Source organism: Anser brachyrhynchus (genome assembly GCF_964034855.1).
Source record: "Anser brachyrhynchus genome assembly, chromosome: 4".
Lineage (NCBI taxonomy): Eukaryota > Metazoa > Chordata > Aves > Anseriformes > Anatidae > Anser > Anser brachyrhynchus.
This window is the reverse complement of record NC_137698.1, coordinates 29,131,280-29,156,097: the sequence shown is the minus strand read 5'-3', so window position 1 is coordinate 29,156,097 and position 24,818 is coordinate 29,131,280. Positions and strand designations below refer to the sequence as shown.

Genomic DNA, 24,818 nt, shown 5'->3' with positions numbered 1-24,818 from the left:
TACGGTCTAAATTGCACAAACAGACAATTAAGAAATTAAGTTCCTGACAGCACTTCCATACAAATAGACTAGAGGAAAAGCACATCCTCCCCTCTGTAATGCCACCACATACAATCCAGATGCACAAAACAGTACTTCAGTGTCCTGGCAAAGTGATGGAGTGGAGCCTTTGCTCATTCTTGCCAGAACACCCAACAGCACAAGCACTACAAGCTCCAATTAGAGATGGATGAATGTCCACTAGTGGTAAGGACGAGTGACAATTATATTTCTGGAAGAGCAGGTTTCAGAAAAACAAGCTGTAACAGCACTTCCTATGAAACGCAGTTCTTTAGCCCATGTGAATAAGAAGCAGATGTTTTTTTGGCATCCTTAGTTGCACTGCAACCCACCTCAATTCTCAAATCCCTGGTCTCCAACGCAACCTGCTATACCACACAAGAATGATACCGCATGAAGGATTTTTACATCAAGTGCACAAGCATCTTCAGCACTCCTGAAAAAGTGAAGTTACACCTAGATGAGAATGCTCTGTACAGTCGCAAAAATTATGACAATGGAGGTTAGGACTACAGTACCTTTGTTGTCATTTATTAATGCCCAGACTCCATTAATATCTGGCGTATGAGAACATTCGCTCTTAATACTCACCAGAAAGAGGTTCACTGGCATTTAGGGGGAGTAAATATGGGATCAGTTCTTAGGCAAGGGATGGAAATATGCCTTCATGCTTGCATATTGCCAGGTCTCTATCCAGACTTCAGAACCATCTACAACTATATTGTAATAGAGAACTAGTATTTGAAATGAAAAAAAAATAATAATAATTGTTGCAATTCTGATTACTCAGCAGCCAGATTCAGTTTTCATTTCTGTGGCGGGCACCTGAAATCATAAAAGCTGGGATTCGTGTCTCCTAACTTTAACCAGCTGCAATTTCAGCATGCAACTCAAGGCAGACTACTTTAAAAGTGGGGCTGCAGGCAAGTTACCCTCAGTACAAAACCTAAAGCACGAATAAGATAGCTGATACCTGCACAGGCAAAGCAAAACTAAGAAAAGCATTATGTGGAGGACTTTGCTCCGCTAATAAAACAGCATACAAATCCAACCAGTAGTTCATATCTAGCATCTCTTTTCATGGCACTGACTGGAAAGTAGTAGAACAGACTCACATTTAATATACTGTAATGAACAATAATGCACTACTAGAGGAAAAGGTCATTTCTACATCTAATAGCTTCCAACAACTAGCTTGTAAAATAAAAAATCCATATAAAAAGAACTGAAATGCATTTACATTTCCCATTAATACTGAATTGTTAAATAATACATCAGTAAGTTGTCAGTAAGTTGTTGTTTTTTAATATTTAGATCTATATCTCATATTTTCACATCCAAAAACATAGAAGATTTTAACAATATTGTATGTTTCATGTTCTATCATATGCTTTTGCAAACATTTTATACCAGAAAAAAAAAGATGTATTTTCTGCTATTTTCACACACAGTCAGATCTGTTTAAATTAGATGGGAATTTGGCTATTTCCAAGAGTCAAAAACATGCTCTTGTTGTCTGGAAGGCTACACGTGTACCTTACAGTGCTCAACATGTAATACAGCTCTCAGCTTTACCATTGTATCCATGAAATGACTACTCTCCATGTTCTCCCCTAAGACTTTTCCAAGCCCATTTCTGTATTTTGTCCTATTGCCTAACCTTCAATGAATACATACCTAAGTGTACCTCATATATATATATATATATACATACACACACACACATTTGAAATACGTGCATTTCTCAGGCAGACAAAGGGATGAAGAGAGAAATTAAAAAGAGATGATAGAGTTCAAATAAGTTAGCCAATTCTAACTTCATCTCACATCTTTTCAGTTTGTTTCTAATGCTACTGTTAAGATGCTGGAAATCCACTTGCCCAAAGCATACTAGGTAATTAAATCTAGCAAATAATACCAAAAATTTGACAAATTCAGATATTAAGGCAGCATTATCAGAGCAGCAGTTTCCCTTCTCTCTTCCTTAACTAATCACAGAAGTCTTGAAATGTCCTGGAATACCCTCTCCAGATTCTTTGATAAAATGGAAGGAAACGCTTCAATGTTAATACACTTAGGATAACAGAGAAGTAATAGAATGAAGACAATAATGTCCAATTTTTACTTTACAACACAAAAAGCAGAACTCAGATTCGAATTTCTAATAGATATTCTTGTATCTGCACTTAATTTGTGGTTGTTTCAGCAGTTAGAATAGTAAAGAAACACTAAGACAATGAATTACTTTTTCAAGAAAACTAGAAATAAACCAAAACACTTTCTGATGCCTCATAAAGAGCTTGAATTGTGGAAGATTAGCATTTGCAAGTTTTAATTTAGTTGCAGGTTGTTGCAAATTCCCTACACAATGCCCAGAAATAGGCATTGCTACTTCTTTCAGAGTGCCAGATACAAAAAAAAAAAAAAAAAAAAAAAAGAATAGTTATTTTTAAAGTATTAACAGGCATTGCCAACTTTGAAACACTAACCATTGATACTGTCCCTTCTAGAGTTTTCAAGAACTTGCTAATTAGATCATGCTTTCTTAAATTATAATAATTATACAATGACGAAAATTAATATACTGGTTCAACTCCAGCTTGCAAACTTTTCCTGTAAACTCCCTATTTCTTTCAATATATATATTTTAGACCTATTTATGTATAATGCCTATGTATGAACCATTACAATTCCCCATCACATAGTTTATTTTCAAATAATAAATCTTGACTGGGACAAACAGCTTTTGAATTCTGTTCTCAGCTCTGCCAGACACATGAATCTGCAAAAACCAATAGTCACTCTGATGCTTTTGTTTCTTTGTGCAAAATGGAGCTTCTAACATTTCCCTTGCAGTAGTGACCTGAGGGCAAGTTCATCTCTCTCTCTCACTTAAATATTTTGACGTAGACACCCAGACTCAAGATGAAAACAGAAGTTTAAATTCTTAAGTGGAGCTTGTTAAGCCATGTACAGAAAATTAAATGCCTTCTCTACAGCTTAAAGAAAAGACTTTGCTACAAATAGCAAGACTGTAAATGGTACTATCATATCATTTAATAACTGTGGGAAAAGATAATCATTCTGTAACAGGTCTGAGTCACAGCAGGCATCTGCATGCGCAATCTTGGCTAAATAATTTTTGAATGGAAAAGTTTCATACTCTCATACAAATTTAGTCATTTTCTACCTTTCGTTCAGAGTTTCTGAAAAATAAGCTATTGCAGTTTAGCATGCACCAAACTGCATGTGTAACCTGTAATGATACAACATAAAAAAAACTTAATCATTAGATTCAAATAATTAAGAGAAAAATATCTGCTCTTCACTGAAATACACTAAATTAAATAAGGACAGGAATTCAACATAAGGCTTTTGGCAAGGTTTTTTTCCCATTCAAGCTGCAAGTCAAAATACTAAAATCAATCTTTTTTTCCAGTAATGTGAATATAACTTAGCATTTAACAACAGAAAATAAAAACTTACACGCAAAGCAATCTTTTAGTAAATTTCTGCTATGACAGAGCTTCACATGTCCCTTCACATTACTTCCTGGGTTCATTTCCTGGAACAAACAGAAACAAGACACATGTGAAACTAGCCATATCATGCTGAAATGTCATATATGTATACACGATAGCCTTAAATCATGCGATGAAATAAACTTTGAAAAATATTTTAATCCCGGTGTCTTTCAGGTGGTACAAATCTAACATAATGCTTCTGGACTTGAAAGGTAGTTTTAATTAATGTTTGCCAACTCCTATGCCTGATACTGACTTCCATCCATCTTTCTGCAGACTCTCAAATTGATCTGAGATTAATTTTTGATCTCCCTGAGCACAAGAAAACCATACATGATTTTCCATTTGCTAGCCATGCTAGTGGAAAAGGCCTTTTTGCAGCCTCTTACATATAGGTGCAAGTAATTGCAAAACACTAATCAAATATAAAATTCAATAAAACAAAAAGACCAAAATACGTAATTTGTTCACTAATAATGTTTTTACAGATATTTGCTTGCTAAACAAAAAATAAAATATATAGTACAGAGCTGTCAACTCCAAAGGACCTATTGAGCTTGTCCAACACCCTGACAATTAGCTGACCATGAGCCAGCAACGTGCCCTTACAGCAAAGAAGGCTCCCAGCAACCTGGGCTCCATTACAGAGTGTCACCAACGTGTTGAAGGAAGTGACCATTCCTCTCTGCTCTGCACTGGTGAGGCAAAATGCCAGGCCCAATCCCAGGCTCCACAGTACGAGAGACATGCATACAGGAATAAAAGGGCATGAAGGTGATTAAGGGACTGCGACATCTTCTCTGTGAGGAGAGGCTGATAGAAACGAGGGCCTTGAGCTTGAAGAGAAGGCTCAGAGTGATCTTATCAATGTGTATAAACATCTGAAGGGGCGCAGAGTAAGGAAGGCAGAACTACACTCTTCCCAGTGGTATCCACTAAAAGGACAAAAGAACACAGGACCAGAGTAAAATACAGGAAGTCTTGTTTAAACATATAATTTCATTTTTTTTCCCTTTTACTCTGAGTGTGGTCAAAAACTTGAAAAGGTTGCCCAGGCTATTTAGAGTGTCCATCCTTGGAGATATTCAAAACCCAACTGGACAGAGTCCTAGACAACGTGCTCAAGATGACCCTGCGCTGAGCAGGGTGTTGCACTATCTCAATAGGTCCTTTCCAGCCTCAACAATTCTGTGATTCTGTAAAAGTGCTTTATTTAACTGGTCCCTGGTTAGAATAAATTGAAAATAGGTTATAATTAATCACCCATGAAATGTCTTTTCTGAGGTGCATGAAAAAAAAAGGCCAATCTCACTGTGCTTTACCTAGTGTAAAAGGCGTACAAAGGTTATAGCTGAAAGCTAACAACACACAGTACTCCTGACATTCTGATCCATTTAATTGTAGAACAGAGGCTATAAAACCTTCCCCAGTAATTCCTGCCTCAAACTTTCCTTGTTTTCCATAACTACCTTAAACCAGTAGAAAATACACAAATATATATATTCTGGAAGATATTCACATGTGATATTTAAAGTGGATTACCAACAAACACATCAAATATATTTTGTTTCATAATGAAAGAATATACCTAAAAACAAACACACATTACTCTCAAAAGAATTCTTTAACAGTGCTCTAGAACTGTCAAACAACCGACTGGTGTTCAGTAGTATGGTATTTCCTGGTATTTCATACTAAATGAAAAGACTGATAGTTACAGGGGCAGTCACAGGTTTAGGATTGCATGAACCAAAGAACTGGTTCAATATATGTGCAGAAAACAACCCATGGAGTAAGCTTTGTAACTCAACAAGATTAGAAGCACAGATATGCTGTAGGTTAAAAGTCTGAAGATTTATTTTTGTTTTTACTGATAATGTATTACTTCGGGGAAAAATCCTTTAGCAGTGTCAGTCATACATCTTCATGAGAGCAGATTTTCTTATTTTTTCAAAAAAAATTACAAGTTTGCTTTTCAGTTTTTGAAAAGATATGACTACGAAATATATTTCAAATTCTCGATCTTCCTAGAGAAAAATTCAACAGCATATGCCTATTTTATTCATTGCCAGAGAGAACAAAGGATATGCGTTAAAGAAGCATACAGTACATTTCTATACGTACCCACTCTTACAAAGGCAGGTTGCGTGTACACCACCACATGGGTATCTTTTGTGTTCGTGTTGCTTAGGAAACCAACACTGTGCCAAACCACTACAAATGTATTCGAGTTCTTAAACAGGGTGGGTATTATTTATTTTTTTAAACACAGAAATAAAGCTAGCATATAAAGCTACAGAAGAGCTCTCAATAGCCAAGAGCATGTTAAGCCAACACAATTACAATACCCGAAATACAAAGTTTTTCCACTCTATGGTGTTTGCGTACTTGGCTCGTCCGAAAGGCAGTAGGTTACAACATAAAGTTAGGACATGACTGGTTTTGCATATGACAGAAGATGGGGCAGATAAACTCTGAAATTTTCTTTGGCTTGTTAAAAAGTCAAAAATTTTAAGAAACCTTCGCTACTGATCTATTCACAATGGACAGCTGTTTAAATTGAATTGCACAAGATAAAATACCATGAAGATATACTATCCCATTTAATAAAAACAGAACAAGTTTGCCGTGAAGAGCTGTGTTTTGAAAGTTGTTAGCAGTGTACCTGTTAAAGAAGGACGACTCAAGGAATTATGTTCCATAGACTTGAGTTCATGTTTTCCTGCTGTTTCACAGAACATTACACAAGCTCTATTCAATACCTGTATCTGTTTTATCTATCCTGGTCCATCTGCTCCGCAAATGTTCTTGCAAAGCAGTTTCCCATAGCAACATCAAATATCACATAGACCCAGTCTTCTCTTGAAGCACTTTAACTGATCCACTTCTGAATTTCAAGCAGCACCTCTTTTTTCCTGCAGTACTTAAGTAAATAATAAATAAATGGAGTATTTCATCAAACAGAAAACACACATGAATGGAAGTCATACCCATGAGTATAACCCCGGAAAAGCCCACAGTGACTGCCTACTTTGAGACAACTTCAGTTAGACCACCTACAAACCATTAATAACCCATTTTTTTTCATCCTCTTGTTTACAATGATCAAAGAAACCAAAATAAGAGGAAAAATTCTCAATACATTGTCACGCAAAATAAAAAAATAATAGTAACAGCAATTTCCTAAAAATACCGTACATTTCACCTGAGAATCTATCTTGAGAATCCCTGCTGCACTTTTAAGAAGTAGTAAGCATACATAAGATTGACTTTTAAGTGAAGATCTTCTGAAAAACTCTCTTAAAATAAGCACTCAAGAAGTCAGTAAATATCATAAATTAATTTTGAGCACACTGGTTCTGTGAATTCTGGTGAATCTGTAACAGAGCTGTTGTGCAAACTATAAATTAAGGAGTTCAGCAGGCCAGTTTTCCTAATTCCTAATATCTGCATTTTAGATTTGTCTACCCAAAACCACCAGAAGCAGCTAGGAAAAGGCCCTATGGTGAGTGAAAAGGTAATCAAACTTTCTGGGTCACTTCCGTACCACCACATCGTATTTCATAACTTTGAGCTACTTTAACAATATACTACCTATTTATGTACTCTCAGAACCAAAATAAACGACAAGATGAACTTCTCAATATTCTTCTACCACCATCACCTCCGTTCACCTATACATTTGCTTGGTTTATTCTTGGTCTTCCCCATCCATTCTCTTTTGCTCATCATGGAATTTGGCCCCAACAGACTTTGTCTAGATCTCTGGTCTGCACGATGAAGTTCTTCTGTACAGCAGTTCTGACGCTCTTACACGGAAAGGCTTCTCTGCATGCCTTCAACATGAATAACACTCATGGCTACATAGCAAATCTGGCATTTTGAGAGAGCACGGAGGAGATCCACAAGAGGAGGACGACGCAGCTGTCTGCTGCACATGCATGAAGTCCAGTTCACTTTACACACACCTGCAAGCATTTCTGGACAGAAAAACCCAACAAACAAATACAAAAGCTCTCTGCCTGCAGATAAGGGCACCACATGAAATCTCTCTCTCTATTTAAAGCCACAATATTACAGTGAGGTGAAGTTACCTGCAACCTTCCCGATGATTTTGTAATACCAAATTGGCCAAAGTACCCTGCTTGCAATTACCAACAGACACAACTTCCATCTATGAGGTAAACAACAGATGCATTTTATTACTACAGTCGTAAAAAAAAAAAAAAACCACAACACTTTATTCTGCATTAACAGTTCATTAAAATATGTTCAAGTTGATGAGCACTATGTTCATGATTTCTAACACATCATTTCTTTCTCAAACAGAAACAAGTAGAAGCACTTCTACCATCACTCACTAAGGCAATGCTAAAACCCAGTAACTCATTCCTTAATTGTATGAACTTAGCAGTGCATGTGTTTTATTATCCTTTATTGTATACAACTTATTTTTAGCTATAGTTTTCTTGCAAACTGATCTACACATGTAAGACAAGAATTTCAGCCAAAACTACAGTGAAAGTTGTAAGTATATTACTACAAGTTTTCAAACCACAATTGCTCTGTTTACTTCTCCACAGATCTCTGCCTATTTTAATATATCATAGTATAAAATATCAGTGATAAAATTATCAATAATAGTCAGCTTCATTACATGCGACAGATGTATGTGAATTATAACTAAAAGCTAAAAGCAGAGGATGTTTTGAAAAATATTTTTCAAATATGCTACTTCAAAAGTAATGATCTAAACCAAGAATAAAATATGAAGTCTTTAAGGACTAACATCTTGCTTTTTCTGATGGTGTGTGAAAGACTATAAAGCCTTTAAATTATTAGAATCTATTCTAGAAATGGCTAAGCAGCCAGTACCGTATTCATTTATCCTTTGTCCTTTTAAGCTTTCAGGGTGCTGTGTAGCCATAGTAACTATCCCTTTCCTCTGTGAAATCCATTAGCTGGTTTCAATCTGGAATTGAATACTACCATAAAATCAAAGCCAAAGATTAAAAAAATATATGATTAAAAAAGATTCCTGAGACAAGTATTTATTTTAAAAGGAGTTTCTGCATCTTTATGCTTTACACATAACAGCAAAAGAAGTCAAAAGGTTAAAAGGACATCAAAAGATAAATTCAGAATGAATTTTGAAGCTTGGTCACCATCAGGGGTGACACAATACCAACCCCAACTAGACCTGACAGAAAAAGCTAGCTGTCATTCACATTAAGACAGTCACTGCGACTGGCTGGCCGGCCATCAACCCTCTCCAACAGCAGCCTGAAGGTGCAAGCATTAGGAGACTGCAAGTATTAGGAGACAGACTTTTGCACTGCAATTCAAATGACAGGAAATGGAAAATCTTGGATTCCTCTTCCACGCAGACAACTTTGAAGGAGGGCAGGTGTTGCAGAAGGATAAGCTTTATCCTAGGTCCTATTCGGATGAGTTTTGTCATGACAGCCCTGAATGACTTCAACCCCAGCTCGGTCCCGACACCAGTACCAGGTAAACTGGCCTAATAGCATTGCCACTGTTTGCTTGAATCCTCATTACCCCCAGTGACTCCTGGGGACTAGGAGGAGCTACACTTTTCAGGAAGGAAGAGGCAAAGTGTTGGAATATATTCCACAGGCCACTAATTTAAAAATCACGGATTCCTTGAGTCCAAAGTACTGGATATTACATTCCTTCACTAAAAATTTTCACTGCCTTCTCAGCTGTTGAACTGTTAGTTCCAACTCTGTTGATTTGATTTCATACTTCCACCCACTGCTGCATAAATAGAACCAAACATGACTCAGACAAAGGTGAAGTATCTGCCAAGGTAAGAAAGCTTTATTAGCAATTTTATCTAGCATCAAATGTGTTCCACTTATGATGGGATTCTAGAATAATAAAAAAGCTTCTAAATTCAGACAGCGTTACACAAAGCACTACTTGAAAAAAATTACTTCAATGTACAAAACATGAAGATACACTCCTGTCCAGTGACTTGGCATAAATAGTGGATGTTGACATTAAGAATATTACCGAAGAAAAACACAGGCGTAAAATAGGAGCAAGTTCTTTTGTCACATGTCACAGAAGGAAAAAAAAAAAAAAGGTGAAACTTCTGTTTGTTTTGAAACTAAGGCATGCTGGAACCAGGATGGGCAGAGCCCCTGTGCACTGCCCCAACAGAAGCTGAAGTGTGCCTGTACAGACACAGGAAAGGGAGGATTCCCTCTAACACGAAAAAATGAAGAAATACTGGCATTTTATTTCCACTTTCTAACTCCTTATTCTGTTATTGCTGTTTTATAACAAGCAACGACACTGAAGAGCAAGGCCATGTTCATGTAGGATAAAGAAGGTTCACATGATTATTTCTGAGAGGCACTCAAAATTGCAGAAAGGTGATCACGCTTGCATTCAACTGAAGAAAAATGAGATTTCATGAGAGTTACTTGAATCCAAAAATTCTACTTTTTTCCCTCTAATGTACAACTCCTGGATTCATTAAAGTTAATAGCAAAACTCCCACACACTTCCAAGGGGACAAAGATTTCATTCTATACATTTTTATGACATATGAGGAAAGTAAAGGTGATGTTTTCTGTCATTATGGTGGAGGACAAAGTCACGTCAGAGTAGCTCATGTGCCTGACTTGGCCAGTCCTGTCTTCTTCAGCTTGTCCCAGCTCTAAAGCACAAGGGCAGCACATTTCACAGGTCACTCTGTGAAGCCCAGGAGCAGCCCCAACCATTCCTGGGAGTTCAACACAAAGAAAGATGCAGAAAATGCCTCTTTGCAAATATTTGTTGTGCTGTCTTTTAAACAAAACCAGAGGGAGACTGGCTTTTACTTTAGAAGGCAGTAAGCATGTTGTGGAAGGCAGGGACATTCATAATGGTTAAAACATTTTGACATGACACGAGAGATCCACATTGAATTTTATCCTAAGCATCAAGATATTCAAAGCCACAAACCTTACTACTTAAAAAAAACAAACAAACAAACAAAAAAACACCAAACTTCATCAGTGATGAACATGCTATTCCATCCAGTCAGGCTATAGAGCAACGTACTTTCTATGCACATTGGCAGCACAATCTGTGGACAAAAATCTTTGGGGAGGAGAGCAGGACACACCGGTACTTTCCTTTTTCCACCCGGTATTATTGCTGCAAAGGGCTTATGAAGGAAGTGGCACTGCTGGGACAACTCACAAAAAAATTAAATCCAGCACTGGGAACAGAAATTACCTGAAAGTGGAAAGCTGAAATAAAAATTCAGAAAAACTGGAGATTTGATACAATCTGAATAGGTGTACATGCTCTCAGACAACTTGCAAGTATTGCTACAAAATCCACTGAGAGGTTCTGCAAGCAGTCCAACTTAGAACGCCTTGAAAAAGAGAGGTAATTTTCTACTCCCACAGGCTTCGTACCAAAATATTGCACATCATTCTCTTTGAACACTCTTGTTTTCGTAATTTCACCATTACCTAAACTTTTTTCCATAAAGATTTTTCAAAATTCAAAAGCTATTGTTCCATCCTTTTCTAATTGATTTTCTAGTTTATCTAATAAAACTAAAGAAACTCAAAAACTTAAAGCCGAATATTTTCATAGCTTCAGTTTTCACTGTATTAAATTCTAGGGGTTTAATGCCTCTAAAGCCCTTAGAATATTCCGCAAGCCTTATATGATGAAGTAGACATCTCTAAAACCTATGGCCCCAATTAAACTTGGAAGAAAACTAGTCATGGGAAGTTTAATTTTCCTTGACATTAGGAAACAACAGATGCCCCCACAAATAACACATCCGTATAATATCTTTATCTGAGGAGGCACAGAGAGGTCGTATTTTTGTGTCCAAGGATATTACTTCTTTCACAGAAGCCTCCCTCCTCACCCTCCAGTCCAACGCTGCGGTTGTCATAGTTACCATTTTACATGGCCATAGGCTGAGTAATGTTCTCACATTCAATAAAACCCCAAAGGCTACGAGCTTGTAGAATATTTCAAGATTTGTGCAGAAATTTTGCCATGAAATTTCACTGAAAGACAGGCAGGTGCCAAGGCACACGCAGACAAACGTCTCTTCTTGAAGAGCGGGTATTTCGTCTGCAGTGCCACCACAACGAAGGTGGAGGAACTGGAACCATGGCATCACTCATTGATTATCTTCTGATAATTTAGACATGTAATTTTAATGATAATCCAAGTGGATTTAAACAATGAATCGGATCCAAACGTAAGCAGGTTTCTCTTTCCAAATTGAAAAAAAAAATCCTAAATCATTCCTAACTCTCAATGCAGTAATCAGAACCTGACCCTCCACATAGCTCTTACGGGTTCCTGTTTCCCTCCACGTAGTTTCAACACACTCCAATGAATGAGAGCTTAAATCAGAAGCACAAAATACACCAACGGCAACCATTCTCCTCAGCCATTGGGATGAGGAAAACAAATCACAGTGATGACAATCTAAAAAGTCAAGTGTTATGTCCCTAACAGATAAGTCACTGAATACTTACCTACTATCCCACAATGAATAAAAGTAGGTAAATTGGATTCCCATCTGCAGTCCCATGGCTATGCTTTTATAGGATATAGAATTGGATATTGGAGTAATTCTGAATGGTCTGAAATCTTTTATAAAACAGATTACAGTCTATTAACTCATATATAAAATTCAGGTTCCCATTACATATATCGAAGGGGCAGAACTTCCTACAAGCAGAAATGAAACTGATCTTTGAAGGAAGCGCTGGATCCTCAGGCCCATGCTATATGTTTTCAAACATGCAAATGAAAACTTTAAAGCATACACACAATTACGAAAACTGTCCTAATTTCCAAATATGTGATGGTCGTGGGGGGAAAAAAAAAGGAAAAAAAACTGCATCCCATTCAGTTTATTTTTCTTTTGATTGTCTTTCCTATTCTCCAAATCAAAACAGAGCATGGCAAGATCCCATCTGGATTACACCAATACGATGCTAACAGGCAAAGGTATCTAACAAAGTTATGGGAATATCACATCCATCCACTTATTAGCACATATACGATTTGTAGGTCAGAGTCAGGGAGTATCACTAGCTCAGCTGTTAGCACTAAGGAGCACAGTGTGGAGGTTATTTTCATATTCATGTTGTGAGATTCTGTGATCTTTCATATGCAGAGCAACACCATCCTGCCCTTTATCTCTTAAAACTGTGTTCTTATGTGCATATACTTCAAGACTCTGTGTCACTTCTAACCCTTGAATAACAATGGCAAAAAGCCATCTGTGAGACCCAGCACTTTGCAATATAAGTATTTATTTCCTTACTTCGACTGTTCGGGATCGCTGGAGGCCCCTTCCAACCTCAACTCTTCTGTGATTCTGCGAAGAACTAACATCTCTGGCTTAAAACAGAACCTGCTTGAGGTTTCCCTCCCACACTGAGAATTCATGTGCCTACACGATATTTGCTACAAGCCACTTTGTTGTTGCACAGCATCAGACTCCACGAGCAACTGGACATTATTAGCTATCTGAAAGAAACAATTCCCATATTCATCAGCACCACTAGCGCCCAACTAATTTTCAAACAAAATCTCAGTTCCTACTTGGCAGCCCTGAACGACAGTGGTATGAGATACAATACATCCCTTAAAGAAAATCCAGGGAAGACAGCATGTAAGTATCCTGCGATTTATTTCTCAATTGCCTTTCAAAAATGATTTCATAATCTGATCACTTGGATTTCGGTGTGTAGATTTTTTCAAAGTACCAGCTGTTTTCCCAGTCCTGGTAAATTCTGCCTTTGATATCTATGATAATTAAATCCCAAACACCCTCATTTACTATGCAAAATAGACCTTGCATTTCACTCAAAACCTGAAAAAAAAAATCTCAGCATTTGTAATCCTCTATGAAGTGAGCTGTACCTCTCCTTTCGTATTTTACGCTTATGAGAAGACTGTTTTACAATTTAAATGGTATGTTACTCATCCGTAGCCTCCTTTTATGTGAAGTTTTGATGCTTTGTGAATAGAATATTCATCTATCATTTAAATTAATATTTAATTGAAGAAAATTCAGTTCTGCGTAGCTCATGAATTTGAGAATTCACAATAGCTAGTTGTCAAGGGATAACCAGCAAACCGTCACATTGAAGTACTACATGGGAAATTACCACACATACCTAACTGCCCCAAAATACTGTCTCCCATGACAAAACCTCATTCCTCATAGAGCTGCAGAAAGACATTCCACCTCTTCCTGAAACATTTCCTCCCAGCTCTGAATCCAGTTACATTTCTTTCCTCAATTAAAATCATGACTGGTTTCTTTTTATTCTGCTGAACTCATTTTAACCTAGGTCTTTTCCACACTGTAGATCACCAGGAGGCTGCTCCAATGCTCCTTCTAGGCACAAGGAAGAAAGTTAACACCAGGAAAAAAAATGAGGAGGGTCCTTGGTATATTTCTGACTTCATGAATCTATAAAGTATTCATCAATCTACATCCTCAGAATCAAAACCCAAGCAGAAGATAGGATACGCGACCAGTGACTGGGCACACAAACTTTGCTGAGTCACAGAAGACCTGGTGCTTATTTCTTTACGAAGATTAATACATGGGAGATTTTTAAACAGTAAGTTAGAGAAGTATCACAACACAGCCTTTGGCCTCTGTGCTGTGCTTTCTGCAAAGAGGAAATAAGATTTCTTATCTGTGATGGTGCCGCTCAGAAGCAGCATTTGCACAGACAGATGACTACAGTATCTCACAGCTAAAGCAATAAAGGCTTACTTAACAACTTAAGGAAAGTACAGCTTGGATTCCCCCACGTTAAATGCAGATATAATGCACTGCTTTAAAGTTGCGGCAACAAGTTTAAATTAGTGCCTACGGTCATCTGATTTCTCCAACAGGAGAAACATGCAAAACAGCCTCTTACCAGTGCTAGCCCCTCTGAGTTCATTTTCTCAGCCTACAATTCAGTACACTAAATTCTCAAAACGTTGATTACATAAACCCTCTATTTGCTCTGCCAGAGAAGATGCATTGTTATGCCTTCACACCAATTAAACCAAACCCCCAAACCATAATTCCTGTGGAAAACTTGTGATCCCACTGATAAGCTCCCCCCAGGCCCCCTCTTCCCCAGGCTGAACAGGCCCAGCTCTCAGCCGCTCCTCACAGGAGAGGTGCTGCAGCCCCCTTCACCCTGGTTGGCCTCCTCTGGGCTCTTTCCAGTACACCCAGGTCTGTCTCGTACTGGGGGCCCAGTACTGGACACAGTGCTCCAGGTGCAGCCTCACCAATGCTGAGTACAGTGGAAGATACCTGCATTTCTTACATTTCTCAAGTGGATGGCTAGCGTTAAGGAAAGTCTTAACCAAATTCAGCATGGGATGAAAAGCATTTTTACCTTAATTTCCCCCATCCCCAGGAAAAGAACTGAAATTAAAAAAAATAAAAAAGTCCAGCTCCATTTTACTTGCACAGAAGCGAGATACATCTTCCCAGATCTTTTTTCCTAGTAAATACTTATGGAATACCAGCATTTCTAACTACTCCAGTGTTGCATATAGTCTACATTTCATAAACACAAGTTACTATTTAGCCACTGAAAGCCTAACAATCTTCAGTGTGCCTCTTTAAAGCTTCTCCTGGTGCTGACTTCTGTAGACCAAGAAGGCTTCAGCGGAACTGAAAGAGGGTGTTAGAAGTGCAAAAAGAAAAAAGGCAAGCTCTGCCAGTTTCTGTGCTTCTTGCAGAAGCGTGGCATCGCATACTATAACAGCATACCAAATTCACCAGAGTTTCAGGTGGATTTACCTGCACTAACACTTTAAACTGAAACGACCAAGTACATTAAAGCACATTTAAATTAACATAGCATTTTTACATGAAAATAAGCTAGAACAGCAAAATCCTGAAATAAAGAGATTTGTTTCTAAAGGGTAAGCAGTATAAAACCACCAAGTTCTGCACACAGACGTCTCTTCCCACTCCCACCTCTGTACAGCAAGTCCCTTTTTCAACTGGTCCCAGACCAAGCCTGAACTTCCAGCAGCCCTTAGGGGTGCAACAAACTCCATGTATTTACTTTTCAATCTTCCAGACAAAGACTTCCCTAACCACCTTTAAAATCTAACCCTGCAGACATACAGCCCACTTGCCATTCAAAAGCCAATCTCTTACCTCCTGTTTTAAGCCTTCCTAGTAGTGAGTCTCCTACCTCTCCCACCCAGCACCATCAAAGCCTCTCCCCAGGTGAATCTGGTGAGCCACGTGCTAGGCAGCAGCACTGCCCCTTTCCTCCCTGCGATTTCTACCCAGCCCATGTTTTAGCATCTGGAGGCAAGCAGCTCTCTCCTGTGCTGCTCCAGCTTCTCCCCTTCCAGCAGGGCAGGGCACAGAACACAACATAAGCTGCAAACAGCACAGACCATCCTTGCATGTACTGACTCTGAGTAGGTAAAGAAAATGGGCAATTTTGGAATGGCTTGAGGTTAAAATCTCATGAGAAACATCCAGTTTCTGTAGATCCCTTCCACCACCTAAAATAGCAATTGTTCTCTGCTATTTTTCAAATAGCCTCTGCCTCACAGAGGCATTACATGCTGGCTAGCATACTCTTAAGGATCCCATAGTGGAAGCTGGTAGGCTTTTGTTATTAATTACTTCAGACATCAAGTTCTGCATCTCAAAGCTCAGCATCTAAAAGGTCAATCACCATGTAGCACTTAAATAAATATCCCCAAGACACATCATCAAGCATATTCTCCACGTCACCTGTAGAGGCTGAAAATTGTCTTCCTATTATAGTTCAATTTAAATGGAACTGAGTTCAGAAACAAAATGATCGTCTTATTCCAGATCCCACCTGAAAACTGGAAACTTAAGTGGGGTTCAAAAAAACAACAAACCTACTAATAGTTATCGATAAGGCAAACGTACCTGTAATGTTGCTAGAAAAGGCCTTCAAAGGATGAAAAAATATGCAAAAATTTGCTTCTGGTCTCTAAGACAGTCCACTGAAGGGGCTGGAGAGGCACAGAATAAAAGTGACAGCAAGCAGGTGCATACACATACATATGAATGCAGCTTTCGTGATCATGTGGCTGCATCCTGTCCTGTGACTGGCATCATACATTGACAGATCCCATCAAATTAACAAAAAAGCTGTAATTCTGACAGCTGTCATCAGGTAGATTTTATTTGAGAGGAACTCATTGTTCATAGTAAACTGTTTCCCAAGTCTCCTTTTATATCAGATTTCTTGTTTTTACCTCTGAAAGTCTCTCTCTAGCTATTAATAGAATTGCCCTTGGTTTATTCAGATTCTTTCTGTATAGTCACAAAAAAGAAATGTATCACTGCTGCTCCCACTACTGCCAACAGTGCCTCTACTAAAGAGCAGTGATTTATGGGTGATTCTATAAGTACGGAAAAGGAAACCAGAAAATGTAAACAAGGAAAAAAGTAATAAAGACCTTTCCCTCTGAATGTCCCAGTTAGGCTTTCGACAATAATGCCTCCCCCTATACCTACAACTACTTTTTACTGATTCCAAAATAATAATAATAAAATTGAAAACCTCTCATAGGCCAGAATCATAGCTGGAGTTCTAACTATTTACAGTCCAGTCAACGATCTCTCCGAGAATGTAATTTAGTCTTCTGCTCTGTATCTGGCATAATATCAACTGCCAGGTTTTAGTCCACAACTTTAAGTGGCCAGTGGTTGAGTTTAAGTACAGCTATGAGACTGTAAAAGAACTCTGGAATACGTGAACAGGACAAACTCTCCTCCAAAAGCAAAGTACAATGGCCTCCCATTGGAGAAAGACCTATCTGTGCAAGACCAGAATTTTCTAGTTGTAAAAGACTCCCGACCTACCACAGAAATTATCAGAACTCTCTTACAGGCATTTATGAACTCAACCTTTCATCACAAGTGCAGCGCAAAACCAAAAACTATCTTCTGTATCCATGCCAAGAAGAAGGCCAGTGCACAAGCATCCTCCCTAAAGAAACAAAATGCGAGAATAAACCATAGACAGATGTTAGTAACTCAGCAGCCTAACATCCTCAACTACTATGGCAGGATGTTTGCTTAACAAACAGAATACAAAACACAGTTTAACTGCCTGCAGTCCAGAGCTTAGTTTTAATACCAAATACAGAGCTTGAATTCTTCAAGTCCTAAATGGATGCTGAATGACCAACTAACCTACCAAAAAAAAAAAAAAAAAAGTAAATGGAAGAGCTTTAGTGCCAGAACCAAGAAGTCAGGCTCCAGAAACTGTTTGATCTAACTACTGTTGGAGTCACTCCTGTGGCTTGATACATCCCCAGTGAAAAAAATGAAAATCAATGCACACCAGTCCAGCAGATAGCTCATGTTTGATCTAATGGCACAGTCCATGTGTTTATTTCTTCCTTCTCTCATTTCTGTTGGTTACTTAAGGATCTCATTTTGTAGCATTTAGATTTTTTCCATGTGCTCCCTCCTCCTCTTCCCCCACTCATTCAGATCCATGTTTTAATTATCACAGAAGCAAGAGCTCCAGTATTTCAATTCTTGCTCCTTTGTGAGTTGAAAAGTAAAGATAGTATCTATAATTGTTTTTCTTTTTTTTTTATTTTTCCCTTTTTTTTTTTTTTTTTGCTGTCTGGTTGATTAGATTCATAAACATACTGTATGGGAGCCAAACCCTCAAGGGACTAGTCTAATTAAGAAGTCAAATTGCTATGCTGATTACAGACACTCTTCACGAACTTTAAAATCAATACTTCTCCAAATAATCTCAAATCTTGTATATGGTTTCAGGAAACAATTATGCTTTTCAGTTTCATCAGAATATTACAATTTTCACGTCAGAGAAAGACTTACATGAAGGACTTTTTTACTGTACGTTTGCTTTCTAAAAGCATCTACCATCACTTTACTTACGTATTTCAGTCACACTTATCAACTGGAAATATATATATACATTTAATTTCAATGATGTGAAGTATTCTCATAGTTTGTGATGTAGATTCGGACTGCATATTTCAGAATAAAAATACAGAGGTTATATTTAGGGAAATACTTTTACTGATCAAGTCAAATAGGTAGGGGAGCAACCTGTTGATGAATATGAAATTTCTTTAACATTCAGGCTTGTAGAAAGCAAGCAGGCTAAAGAAGACCTCAGCTGTTTGTGAAGTAGTGGAAATTCTCACAGGAGAGAGAGAATTACGAAAAAGAGCGAGTTTAGCTATTTAAAAATTCTAGCTCCTCCACAAACGCTATTGCAGCAGCGATCAGAGTCCTTCCTTGCAGGTTAGCACAATGAATCACAGACAAATTACCACTATTGTCACCCCACAACTTTAATTTGAGAACAATGTACTCACCAAAAAACAAACAAAGAAACCAAACACCTGTCCTCACATGCGATACAACTTCATAAAGCTTTATATTTCACAATCACAGCGTTAAATGTAAGTAAGGCAAATCCAGCACAAAACAACACTCAAGACTTTGATCAGCCTGGCTCCCCGAAGTCCTCAGTTAGTAACCACGGTATTTCACTGCTGGACAGATAAATGCAGCACTTGACCGTACAGTCTATGAGTTTGAGGATTTACCTCTCAGCTCAAAAAGTTTACGTTTCCACCTTAATAAACATACGTTCACAACCCAATTCTCTTCTCCAGTCAGGAGGTGACTAGGTCACAAACTTCCCTGCCTCTGGAGCCATCTCTTCCCCTTTTTTAAGGAGAGGGAAGAAAACATTTAAAATGTAAGACCCACACCTTACCAAGAGCTTCAGCCCAGGATGAAAATGTAACAAACACATGCCAATCCCTTTCTTAGCCTTTGAAGTCTGTCATACCTGCTTCTGTTTGCAGCCTCTCACCACCGGCCTCACAGTCCCAGCTGCAGCTGTTCTGCCACGCACTGCTCTGAATTCTTTGTGACTCTCCTCGAGTTTATATTGATTTCCATTGTCTTATTAATATGTGGAGTGCACCTACACCACGCTGTGTTTCGATCTTAAGAGTACACAGTGTCAGGCAAGTCATTACTTGGAAGATGCTCTTCATAGTGATTAGTAAACGGACTTAATAAATACTACTACTGTCACAATCCTGGGAAGACTGATAGGTATTACATCTTGATATAAGATGTAGAAATGTATGAAGCCAAACTTATGTCTCCTGCACAGTCCTTGGTTTATTTGGTGCTGATATGTTTACAAAACGGACCCAGTTTTGACTAAACTCTCCATTTTGTTTACTCGATATGCATTTAACTCTACACTGCAGTTCCAACTGGACATGTTATTCTTCTATTTCCTGTCCCAGAAAGTCTTTGTGGTACCACTTAAACATTATAAAAATCTGCTGTGGTCTGTTTAAGGACATGTAGAAATTGCATATATGCATTTCACTCTATTCCATACATGTTCAAAAGATGAATTTTTAATTAAATGCTTGTCCAAAATGTTTTATGAGTATTAGACAAAAGCTCCTACAGAGATCCAAAATATGTTATAGGAAATGATCAAGAAGGCTTGCTATTTGACAGGTGTTGCAAGACCCTCTGCATTGATGCAACAGGCTTTGACTTGAAGATGTGGCCAGGAATGAGCCCAACCCGGCTGGAACTATCAGCAGAAAACAGGCGGGTACTCTGCTCACTCAATCCGGTCAACCTCCACAGGAACTCCTGAGGTCCCCTGAGCAGCTCACAACTGTGTATACAACTTGAGTTACTTGTAAGAGACTACCACTTATTAATCACACTAACTATATGTGTGTTGGTGGTACTTAAAATTCACTGATGTATAGCAGCAACTCATTAAGCATAATTTGTCTGCCTGACTGGTACCTTGTTTATTAGCAGCTTTCTATTATAAAAGGAAAAATAAAACAAAGTGACTATGCCGCATATTAATTTCATATAAATTGATATCTAGTATCTGGATGCTGAAGTGAAATCTAGCTGATCATTTATACTTGTTAGACTAATTGTCGAGTGACACAAGACAACATTTACAACAATTAAACCTGACGTGTGTATCTTCTGAATACAGAAAACTACAGCAAAATAAAATAAAAGATCTCTCCTGCTGAAGTTGCACTCTTTTTTCACAATACGATTCTGATTTTTTTTTCTAGGAAATATTAAAATTTCAGTTTTCAATTTAGAAATTTGTCTCAGATTGTAGAAGGGTCAATTGAACAGTAATTCTGGGTTACTACAAAGTTTAATATCAGAAGCTGAAGGGAATAGCAAATTTCTTTTTTTTTTTTTTCCCTCTCTCCTTTGACAGCGATTTTCCCCCTTGGCTTTTAACCCTCTCCATTCCCTCTTCTTCCATGTCTTCCTCTCAGCCTTGTTAGTGCCTTTCACAAACCCCTGGCTCAGTCATTGTTAAGATCAGCTGCTTATTATATCTGAAAAAGCAGAAATAAAGCAGAAAACTAAAGGCACGGCTCGGAGTAGCCAAATACACGTTAAGAAGAGTGACAAAGTCTTTTGATCTGCACCTCTGGAAGTAAGTTTGTTAAGTCATGCTTGAAAGTTTCAGAGCAGTGACCAAAGCTTGCTCTTTTTATAGTATAGATTCCAGAAATGAGTCAGCAAAGTTGAGATCTACTAACTCAACTTGTTAGTTGATATAGGTGACCCTACTATACTCGAGGTGAGTAGAAAGCCATCTTTCACATCAGGCATCTGAAGTTGCTGACTCGGACTCTCAATGGTTTTCTGTCCAGTCACGTCTTGCTCTAAAAACTGAGCTGAGGATGTCTCCCTCAGATTCAGTGCTTATTCCCCTCTTGTCTGTCTGCAAACAAGAAAGCACAAGATACTCCTTCACCTCATACCACTTGCATTACCAAATCTTAAATTCCAGATCACTTGCTTTCCTGTAGATGTCTTCTATTTATCCTGCATGTCTGACACCGGTGATAAAAGCAATGCCTGACACTACCTAGCTGTCTAAAATCTAAAATGTTCTGCCTACCTGTAGCGAAAAGACTGTTGGTTATTATTGATTCTTATGTCTTGTTTCCATCCTCGATTTAGTATTATATGTTTTTAATCAAAAAACCTCTTCCTCACCTCTTCAGGATCCTGAAAAGCTGAAAAAGTTTAGACATTCTTTTCCAGCAATAAATGTAAATATAATATGGGAGAGCAGCAAATGATTACTGAGACACATTTAAAGGTGCTGACTTTTTTGAGCATCTTCTCTCTGAAAGTCAAACACCTCCAGCTTGTTTTTAGTAGCTCCTCTTCCACCAGATTATGCAAAGAAAAAGAGGTAATCATAATTCCTCATCATTACAAAAACAAAGTCAAGTAAACAAACCAAAATTCATGGTCATTATCACTTTGTGAACACACAGGACTTTTTTTTGTTATCTAAGAGAAAAAACAGATCTCTCAGCCACCTTCCTAACCCTCGAAGTGCTACTGTCCGTCTTTCATGCTTTTTCCACAGATACCCTGCCTTCTTACCAAAAAAAAAGGGAACTCAGACTACTAGAATTTTTGCAAGATTACCAATCAAGTATAAAGTTCAGTTAAAAGCTCTGCATTTTCCATTCTATAATCCAGTCATCCAAACCTAACCATTATTATATGTCTTTCAAGGAAAATCAGTATTTTCTCCAGGCATCAAACTTTGACATATATCCTCAAAGACATAAAAACACAGGCACCTATGTTACAAAATCCAAACATAGTACATAATTAATCTTTTGCTTTCAAAAGCATCATATATAAAGTAATGAATGAAGCTAAAACTTAATTCTTTAGTCATTGGTACAACAGAAAAGGTTCAGAAAGTAATCTGGAAGAGCAATATATCTTGGAGAATAAAAAGAAATATGATTATATGATGAAAGGATAATTGTCCTATATGCTCAAACGGTATCAAGAAGCACGGTCTGTTATTTAGGACATTACAACGAATAGAAATAATATTCTGAAATTAGGGAAAAATGAGATCCATGTAAAACTTCCATATATTAATATTTATTAGACTATAAAAGTGTTTAAAAAGTATGCAGCTGAAACAGCTGAGACATTTAAAATGTAACGAAGCAAATAAATATATGACATATATTTATGCCATACTCAGGAAAGTGGAAATTATGGCTTAATAGGTTTGTTTTCCACCTTCTGATGTTGATTATTCATTTCAGCATTTTCTGCTAAAATAAACATTTGAAAAGGAGGGAAAAAAACAAGAGGTAATTTCCTTATTCCACAAAGCAACAAATATGTGAATACTTAGGCATAAAACAGATTTATTGATTTAAATTACACACATGTACTGAGAAAATACACTGAAATGTTTACTGTTCAGGCAGAAATTTAGCACTTGAAGCAGTATGTGATAACCTTTTGAGAAAGAAGATGGCAGTTTAAATTAATGAAAAAGTAACTGGAAGTTGTAACTTTCCTTTCAAAACCTAAAGGTTTGTGAGCTCAGTTTATGTTGAGCCATAAGAGAAAAATGATGAAGGTGGGATGCAAAATACACCACTTTAAATATGGCATTGCACAAGCTTCAGTGCTTGTTATACAAGACAGTATTAAAGCACTGGATATCTCTAAGCAGGGAAATTAGCAAATAAGGTAGGAAATGGCAATTCACAAATATTAAAAAAAACTACAGACCTTCAAAAACCTAATTTTTGGTTCATCAAAATGATAAATATAGATCAATTTGCTCAACACAAAAAGAAAAAAGTTTTATCAAAATATTTGTTGAATATTTTTCTTAGCAAGCTACGTTTCTGTTTGGCATGGTGTCAGCAAGGACCTGCGGTTTTTGTTTGGTTGGTTGGTTAGAAGTAAATGTCAAAACTTAATGCCATTTTTAATGGAGAAACCTAAGCACTTCCCTTGTGCATTTTCAATAGTAATGAGAGCTGAAGGAGGAATGGCAGGCACCTCAACCAACTCACTAAATCAAGACCCCTCAAGAATAGTCTACTTAAAGGAGCTGGAGTCAGAGTACCAAAACTCAGGGGCAGAAAGTTTAAAATGCACACAGCTGAACAAACACCATAAATTTACCCTCAACAGCATTTTGGAAACCAGGGGATTGAATGTATATGCACTTATCATGCCATTTTTTACCACGTGCAGTCCCCAGGCATTAAGATGAACTTGGACACGGTGCAGACTGTCTTCCTGCAGCGTCAGAATGAGGGCAGTATGGCTCACCTTTCTCCCCTCATCCTGCTTGGTTCTCTAACCAGGGTATTTACAGTCTGTGTTTGGGCCTGTGCTTTGATCATATCATTCCAACTACATAATAGATGACATTCTTACCCAAGTTCAAGGACCATATAAAAGCTATTATTTTTTAAATTTATTATATTAATTTATTATACAGAAAAAAATAATAGATCTTACTTACACAGTCTTTAAAATTAGCATCAACGCTTCCCTGTCTATAGATGTTAAGGTTACTTTTTCCCATCTAACACAGCAAGGCAATCCTACATTTAATGCAACAATTATCAGTGCAATGAGTGGAATTAGCTGTCTAATTTCAAGTAAAATTAATTCAGCAGACCTCTTTCTGAATTATTAAATAAGTGACATTTCCATAAAAGTCACCTACAAAGCTAGATGGGAAAACACATTTTCATGGCTAAGCCCTATGAATTTCACCAGTCTTGAAGAAAAAACAATTGGTGCCACAGAGGTTATTTTAGTTGAGCTAATACTGCTTTTAGGGATAAAGTTCTACTTACATATAAAAGATTAATGTTTCTCAGCATAAAAACTAATTTGAATGTTTTCATCATTACCACCAATATTATCACTTTAAACTGAGGCTAAAAAAATGCCACCTATCGAAGTGTAACACACCTATGCTTCAAAAAAAGTGTTCTGTTAAATCACAAAAACAAATATATAGTGAAAGTAAGCAGCCAACAGCACACTAATAGCATCCTATTCTTGGAATCAAGCAATTTTTTAAATTTTAAATAGCTACAATGCAGTACATACAATCTTCAGGGAGGCTGAAAAAAACCACCACTGATTCCCTATTCCCCCAACAATAAGTAAATCAGGCCCCAGAGCTGAATAGTGCAGATTAGCATTAAAATGCCAGTCAATTATTACTAGCTGTGATATAACATTCTGCATGGACAATACTCTGAACAAATACGTGCAGAGGTAACTAGTGTATGGAAGCCAGCAGATACCTGAAT

General features: G+C 37.6%; 1 protein-coding gene across 26 annotated transcripts in view; it reads right to left on the bottom strand.

Moving 5' to 3' along the window:
• MARCHF1 (membrane associated ring-CH-type finger 1) overlaps window positions 1-24,818 on the bottom strand; it is a 239,569-nt gene that overhangs the window by 161,737 nt on the left and 53,014 nt on the right. For 24 of the 26 annotated variants that reach the window (XM_080591784.1, XM_080591783.1, XM_080591776.1 and 21 more), the window contains one exon: window positions 3,547-3,625. The gene's annotated coding sequence lies outside the window, so the exon portion shown is untranslated. Of the gene's footprint in view, window positions 1-3,546; window positions 3,626-6,346; window positions 6,479-24,818 lie in introns of those variants that run through there. The other 2 variants (XM_080591770.1, XM_080591759.1) reach the window with 2 other exon arrangements.